General features: G+C 34.2%; 1 long non-coding RNA gene across 1 annotated transcript; it reads right to left on the bottom strand.

Moving 5' to 3' along the window:
• Nucleotides 1-611: 611 nt before the first annotated feature.
• Nucleotides 612-7,599, bottom strand: LOC117681889 (uncharacterized). Its single transcript, XR_010714930.1, has 3 exons — nt 7,463-7,599; nt 3,051-3,332; nt 612-991 (listed from the first exon to the last, which is right to left on the bottom strand). It is a non-coding gene; the product is annotated as an uncharacterized lncRNA (long non-coding RNA).
• Nucleotides 7,600-7,832: the final 233 nt, after the last annotated feature.

Below are 7,832 nucleotides of genomic sequence, written 5' to 3'. Positions count from 1 at the left end.
AAAGATTAGATGAGAAAAGCAATTTAAACATCAAAACATCTATTTTGTGAAGTACATTCGTATAACAATTGATATTTATATGCAAGCTGAAGTTACAGGAATACATTTTCATTTATTATGCCAATTTATTAAAAATAGTCATTTTGACATCAAAATGATGAAAGAATATTATAGTATTAGAATTAAATGAACTGAACTTCTGAGACTGCAGTATTTTATTCTTTACAATAATGTTTCACCAATATACAGAAATTACATTTGTACATCACTTGATTACAGTATTGTACACAATCAAGTTATCTGTGTGTCACTTTGCTCACTTGAGAATCAAAAGCCATTGAGAAATCAGCTTTATAGAATGATACACAAAATATATGGACAATGTGTAGTCAATAAAGAGATTTTGAAGTTTTCTCAAGTTTCTCAAGTTAAACAGTAACAGGTTGATTTCAAAGTCATTTTATATGTGGAGAATTGCAGACCTCTAAATGATCCTCAGATTGCAGTTCATACATTTTGTTGACAAATGTTTAAAACTTAGAAAGAATGTATCTACTTACTGTACTGTACACCATACATATATTTAACAAAGATCAAACATATATGCAAATGTTGAGAATTACAATACATGTACAATGTAAAAGCCAAGTAATTTATGGATAACTATAGATTGATATTCAATAGTGTAGAAATTATGTGTCCTTTACAATTGCTCGATGTTGTACTGTCAAATCACAGGTCTCTAGTACTGAAGACATTTGAACTTTTAACTTTTAAGTTTTTATTTTAATACTAATGGAATCTTCAAGAGAACTTCCCCATTACAGAACATAGACTTCCAAAGAATCCCTTCATAGCTGCATGCCGTAAATGTGTTTTTGGAAAGCGTGTAATCCTGGTGTGTGCCATTTGTGGTAACAACAATTTCAATACACTAGTGTTGTCTTGCATCCATTATACCAATGGCAGCTGTCTTTTTCAGGAGGATATTCTAAAATGTGTTGATGAAAATGAACAATGGATATCTTATCAAGCAATATTTCATTACAAAATACTTGACCCCCAATAAAGAAAACATGGATTTAAAAATAAAATAAATCAATAAAACATTTTTGAATTTATGTGCGTTTTACCTTAAAGGAAGTGAACATGAAAAAATAATTGTTGCTTAATAAATTTTAAAAGCCTTTTGAAACTTAAAAATGAGGTCGGTTACCTTTTTGTTTATTTCTATCAAGAGATTTTATCAATTTAACACTCTCAGTGAAAGGTTTATGGAGGTTATCCATTATTCCCCAGCATGCATCTGTTCTCTGACGTAGATAAGCCACATTGCTGCTGGTGACTGGGTCAATGTTGGAACTAGGCCAGTGTTTATGTACAGAGTTGATAAAAGTTAAGAAGAAAAATATGCCTTGATGTGAAGAAAAATTTTGTGTATTGTCATGAGAAGACAAGGATTTAGTACATTTCTATAAATGAACCTCAGATAACTATTTATGATTTGTACAAAAATGAATATAGATAAACTAATTTGTGAAATATAAGACCATAGCATTCCAGATGTTTGTACGGAGATGCATGGGGCAGTCAGTGTTTACAAAAATAAAATGCTGTTTTTAGATTTCAATTCAAAATGATATAGAATTGTAATTCCATTTTCTTTGTGGGGTTTCCTACCGTTACTTTTTATTTAAATGCCCTGGAAATTTTTCTGATTTGTTTTGTTTTATACATAAGATCTTGATGACATGACAATCTGATTAAAATAAGATCTTTGATCCGCTCTGACAAATTCGATGTCGCTACACTTTGTGTAGCGACATCGAATTTGTCGGAGCGGATCAAAGATCTTATTTTAATCAGATTGGATGACATGAACGCCGGTTTTGTTTATGCTGTCAGAAGAATAGCAGGACTAAGACACTTTTTAAAAGTCAGGATGCTGTGCATGCACCTTGTGTGCTCATTTATCTAGCACACATAATGCTCAAACTCATAAACAAGAAATTCCCGAGTGCAAGAAAAAATAGGTCACGATAACACTGATCCACGGACATTCCATTCTAGTTACATGTCACATTAACTGCTGGTGGGAATGCATCATTCTGAGATCCAAAGTCTTCCTCCATAAACACTGTTTAAAATGACAACTCTTTACATAATCCTTTCAAGTTTCCATTCACATTTTGATGATGGCATTTTATCTCTGTTACTAAACGTGTGTATAAATGCAATGTGTCTCACTGACGGCAGCATCAGTGCTGCCCTCTCTTAGATGCTTAGAGATAACCCAGCAGGGAGGTAATGATTTTAACAATATGGCAGCGCTCATGGATTGCAAGAATAAGTTATTCTAAGTGGTATATCTTTTTACTCAGGAAAGCTCTGTCTAAACGGTTTTCAGATATCATTATACACATCAAACAGACACATTTTAGCCCTTGATAATTTTTTCATGTTCACTTCCTTTAAATAATTTATTTTCAAAAGTATACATGTATTTTGCAAATAAAGGATGAGATATATAAGAAGATCACATGATGTGGATTATCAATATTTGTAAGGTTTTTTCGATATACATGTATTATATATAATTTATGGACAACGAAGTGATTGAACTGTAAATAAAAGGTTTTTTTTTCCTCCAAAATTCTTCAGTTTATAATTGCATTTAGAACAAGAATATTTACTACATTATTAAAGATATGACTACAAGATATCTGTGAGTTAATGCTCACTAGTGATACTCCTGCTCTGATGTGTATACAAAAAAGCATAGTTAACATTACATGTAACGGGAAGTTGACATCAAATATTTTGAAAAATGAATCCTACCAATTAACAAAGACTGAGTTAAAATTTCAAGCATCTGCGATTGTTGCTGAGATATCTTTGACAAAATTTGTGTTATAGACAAACAGACACACAAGGGTAAAACAATATACCCCCTCTCCTTCTGAGCATGGGTATAATTAGTTAAATTACTTAAACAAGAAAACCACGGGGAATATTGTAATAAAATTTAGTTGTACAGTGCATTTACTAACCTCGAAAATGGTGTTAAGGCCATTAAGATGAGGATTCCAGCATATTTAAGAGGCCCTGCTTCCATTTAGAAGTTGCAAATGTGCAATGTTTGTCCCTCTTTAAAAGTGCTGAACTGGGAAGCCAACACCGCATTTACAGCATCCGTCTTTTTCATTGTTTTGCTTGAATTTGGCTGTGCGCCTAAATTTAGCAACTCTCCCCTTCACCAGAAATGAAGAATGATGTTGGGCTCTGATTGTCTCCTCTTGTCAGTTAATGTTAATCAGTTTCTTGACATTCATCTGAAAGAACATATACATATAGAACAAATAGATATATGTTAGGTTATAGCCTATAATCATTGTCAGGTATATAATTGAGTCTTTTTGGAATTGCAATTAATCATGAACATGGTAGATCAAAGATATACCGGTATATAGTCAAAGTTCTCATGAATTTAAAATTGTAAAAAAGGATGCAGTCATCAAAATTATCACATAAATTATGACGTAGACAAATTTCCATAGGAAATCTTAGTCACTTTCATTATAGAGAAATGATGACGTAATTCTGAGATACAAGTGTAACGGGATGGGAGAAATAATGACGGACCAGACCGGGTTTCGAACCCGGGCCCCCTGAATCTCTAGTCAGGTGCTCTACCAACTGAGCTATCTGGCACCGGTATGCGAACCGGTCTGACCGTTACATTCCTCCACCCTTAATGATCTTCGCCCTTGAAGATCACCAGGCTCTTCCCCTGGCAGGAGTTCACCTGTCAGTTCAAGGGGTTGGTCACGGCACCAAATGTAACGGGATGGGAGAAATAATGACAGACCAGACCCGGTTTCGAACCCGGGCCCCCTGAATCTCTAGTCAGGTGCTCTACCAACTGAGCTATCTGGCGCCGGTATTCGAACCGGTCCGACCGTCACACAAGTAAATATGGTAGGTAAAAGGATAAATCATGTTAATTCTTTTTAAATGTTCAATTAAATATTTTTGTAATAGCCTATCTGGAATATTTATGATATCAGCCAATTAATTGCATCTTGTATAATACTTAAAAGCTGTATTTGAGATATATTTAGAGAAAATCCATTTGCATTATTCATGAGTCATTTTAAAACCAAGCTGAATATTGTAATTTTTTGTAAGCAAAAAATGAATGAATCCTGTATCATACAGTGCAGTTCGTAACGTAATATAAAATCACTATATGAACTTATAAAAAGGAAACTTTACCTTCCTTTATATGCGATTCCATTGTGCTAAATTTTAATCTTTAAAGAAATCATATACAGTACAGGCAACGCGGATCCCGTGTTTCCCGCGCCCCGTCACGGTATAAACACATCGAGGTGATCGGCCAGGTGAGACAGGTATACCGCGTTCCCATCACGGTAAACTCATCATCTACCTGTCCCCGCCACGGTAAAATTATCGATGGAAAAGTATCGTATACAAGCGGGAGTTATCTCCCCGAATGACAAATAAATTGAATGTTTCTTTATATTTAATGACGATATTTAACCCGATTTTGACAGAGATTATAATCGAAATACTTGGAGTCTTTTTTACTATTTTTTTTATTTCATAGCTATTAAATAAATTATAAAAGTATTTAATTTAATACTTGTGCAGCAATTGCAAATAAAATATTTTCGAATCCATTATCATATTTTAAGAAGGTCGTTAAATTAAAAATTATCATGAAATGATTTTAATTGCCAATAAAATTATAAATGTGTACGCAGTGTGATTGTGTTTTCTTAACAATTAATTGGTCCGCCTACATTTGTATTGTTTGTTTTGAAGTCCATGCGTGTCAACTAATGATGAGCAAGTGATTAAAAATTAGGGCTTCCTTTAAAATTACCAACCCGGTATTTTTAGCATGTTCCGTTCATTTCTTACAAGGTCTTTTACGTGTAAAGAACATTTTTTGTGAATTCACGTCTTATTGAATTTGTGTTGCGTTACTTTAGGTACATGTATGGCTCGTCGTTTGTCACTACGCGAGGATTCCCACTTTCAAAGTGCGTTACGTTTGCGACGACAATCTTTAAGTGCGAAGCCGTGTGTTCTTATAGAGTCAGTCTGACTGAGAGAGTAAGGAGCCTTAGAGATACCCAGAGTTGCATAAAATTATGTAATCGAAAGATATTGTGGGTATCCCATGTCATGGTGTCGTGATGGTGTACAAGCTACCCGCCGTGACGGAGGTTAGCGTTCGCTCGCGACCGAGCCCCCCCCCCCCTCTCTCTCTCTTAACAGAATAACTAGATAAAAAATTTTGAGAAGGAAATGTTGTTAAACTGTTCTTATGTTCTTACACATTTCAAAGAAATTAAGAACATGTTTTGAAAGTTTTGCATTTCATGCCGATAAAAAAACATTTAAACATTTCAGTAAATGTATTGATGTCATTTTATGTGGGCATGAACATGTAATCTTATTGAATATAAAGCTACTACAAATATGTAAACCCGTGTCCCGTTATCGTAACCTTATCCTCCCCCCCCCCCCCCCCCAAACCGCTTTAAGACTGTCGAAGTTAACATTATTTGACTTCAGTCCCAATTGTTTTACACAAAGGTGTGAAACCGTCGCACTGACAGGAAATCACTCTACGCTTGAACGCACAGAATACACAGGAATGAGGCAGGTAGATAATCTGTGTAACGATTGACCAAGAAGAATCCTACATGCATATCAAACAATTTTACTAATAGTTATATCAATTAATTGATTTATTTTACTGCGTTCTTTAACCGCTAAACGTGTTGAAGATGTTCCTTCCCGCAAAAAACCTCCATTATAAATTAAACGAGAGATAGAGAAAAAACACAACGAATTAAACTTTCCAAACACAGTATATCATGCATCACGAACATTGTAAAAAAAACTTAACTGTTAAACATAATTCTTTTTTTTTTCTTTATTAACAATAAAACTAATAGAACGAAACTTTATCATGGAGCAAACACGTGGTAGAGCTAGCGGGTTGATTTGATTGACAGGTGCAGCACGTGGACTCAAATCTGAAATTGCATGATGGATTCAACTACAGTGTACTATATTCTTTTATGAATACTAATTTTATGAATATTTAGTATTGGATATTAGTATATTTCACATAAGTGTACGTTAAATTACGCCTAAACGTCTCTCTCTCTCTCTCTCTCTCTCTCTCTCTCTCTCTCTCTTGTAAGGTGTTGTGCGATTAGACGAAGCCGTACGCGATATAGACTTTTTCTTTTGTCGTGAATAGGTGTGAAAACCCTCAAGGGCATGTCGTTTTCTACCCTGAGTTTGTTAATCACTACATGTATACACAGAAAATTATCGTGACTTAAACTTTATATGTATACACAGGAAACGCATACTGATACACGTTATGATTCAATGTGCTTTAACGCAGCACCAACTTTATATATGAATGATAATTTTATTATTGAATGGAAAAATAGATCTCTTAGTTGATTCCCAACATTTGTTCATTTCTTAATTTAAAACATACACAAGTCATGTATTGACAATTTACGGCGCTATGCGTGTAAACTTATAAAATGAGAAGATGAAATTGCTCTGCATTGATACGAGTTCATATCTTATGAAAATATTTAATTTTAAGATTGTTATAAAAACAGGATTATCAACTAATAGAAATAATAACTGAAATAAGCACGTCAAATACAAAGATATGTGTTCTTATTTACACATCACAAAATTAAACAGCATAATAATCATTTTATGTTGTAATTCGAATGTAGTTTCCGATGTCATGAAATTCTATTTCATAAATATAATTTATTAATTTTATAATAATATGGACCACAATTAATTTACAATGCAGCTGTTATGCTTAAATCTGAAGTCGCATATTTGACGTGGATTTACGCGACCTGCATTGCCTGTAATGGTAAAGCAACAACAACAAGCAGCAGCAGGAATAACGGTAAATCACACCGTCGCGGTGTCATCACGGTCGCAATCCATACCGCGATCAAAAACCGCGATGGTGTATCGCGGGAACGATAAAAATACCGTGACGGTAACGCGGGCCAATACGGGATCCGCGTTGCCTGTACTGTAGGCCTCGTCTTGTACAGTATTCATAACTATAGACCGACATTTCAGAATTATCGATGAATGTCTAACACAAACAATATAAATTCTTTCATAAAATTTGTGTACTTATCAGAGATTTCTCTGATTCTAACCCCCGCTTTTACTTTTACACTGTGACATTGTTTCTTCCGCACGTCACAATATACAAGCGGGGATTATAGTCAGAGGAATTTCGAATTAAGAAAGTACCAGCTCCTCGATCAAGAAAATGTTATCACCATTATTGTAACACGAAAATCTAAAATGATGAGGCAAACGTTTAAACAATGAGAAATAACACATTAGTTACCTAACTTACCTTACTATGTCGAAGATGGACAGTCACCAGTTGTTCTCAACGTGGGTTTGTTGACAAAATTTTTACACTGCATATGCAGTATTGTCTGATATTACTACGCGAAAAGTTTGTATGTTTACAAATAATTTATATGCATGGTATCATTCTAATAATCTTTTTTAAATAGATTTATGCACACCGTTGTTTTTTAAAAAAGCATTCAGTACCTGTTTCCCTATCAATTTTTCCTTTTGTACTCATAAACACGCAATTTCAAATTGAACTATTTTTTCCCCCGCAATTTCATCTACAGGCATCAGACTCCGTGCTTATCCTTCGTTTATGTCGCATACCATCGCAAGAGTTATCGTTCGTTCCTGTACTATGAAAA

The sequence above is a fragment of the Magallana gigas genome, chromosome 6 (assembly GCF_963853765.1).
Source record: "Magallana gigas chromosome 6, xbMagGiga1.1, whole genome shotgun sequence".
In the NCBI taxonomy this organism is placed as follows: Eukaryota; Metazoa; Mollusca; class Bivalvia; order Ostreida; family Ostreidae; genus Magallana; species Magallana gigas.
The sequence above is the reverse complement of the archived record's forward strand: the minus strand, read 5'-3'. Positions and strand labels throughout refer to the sequence as shown.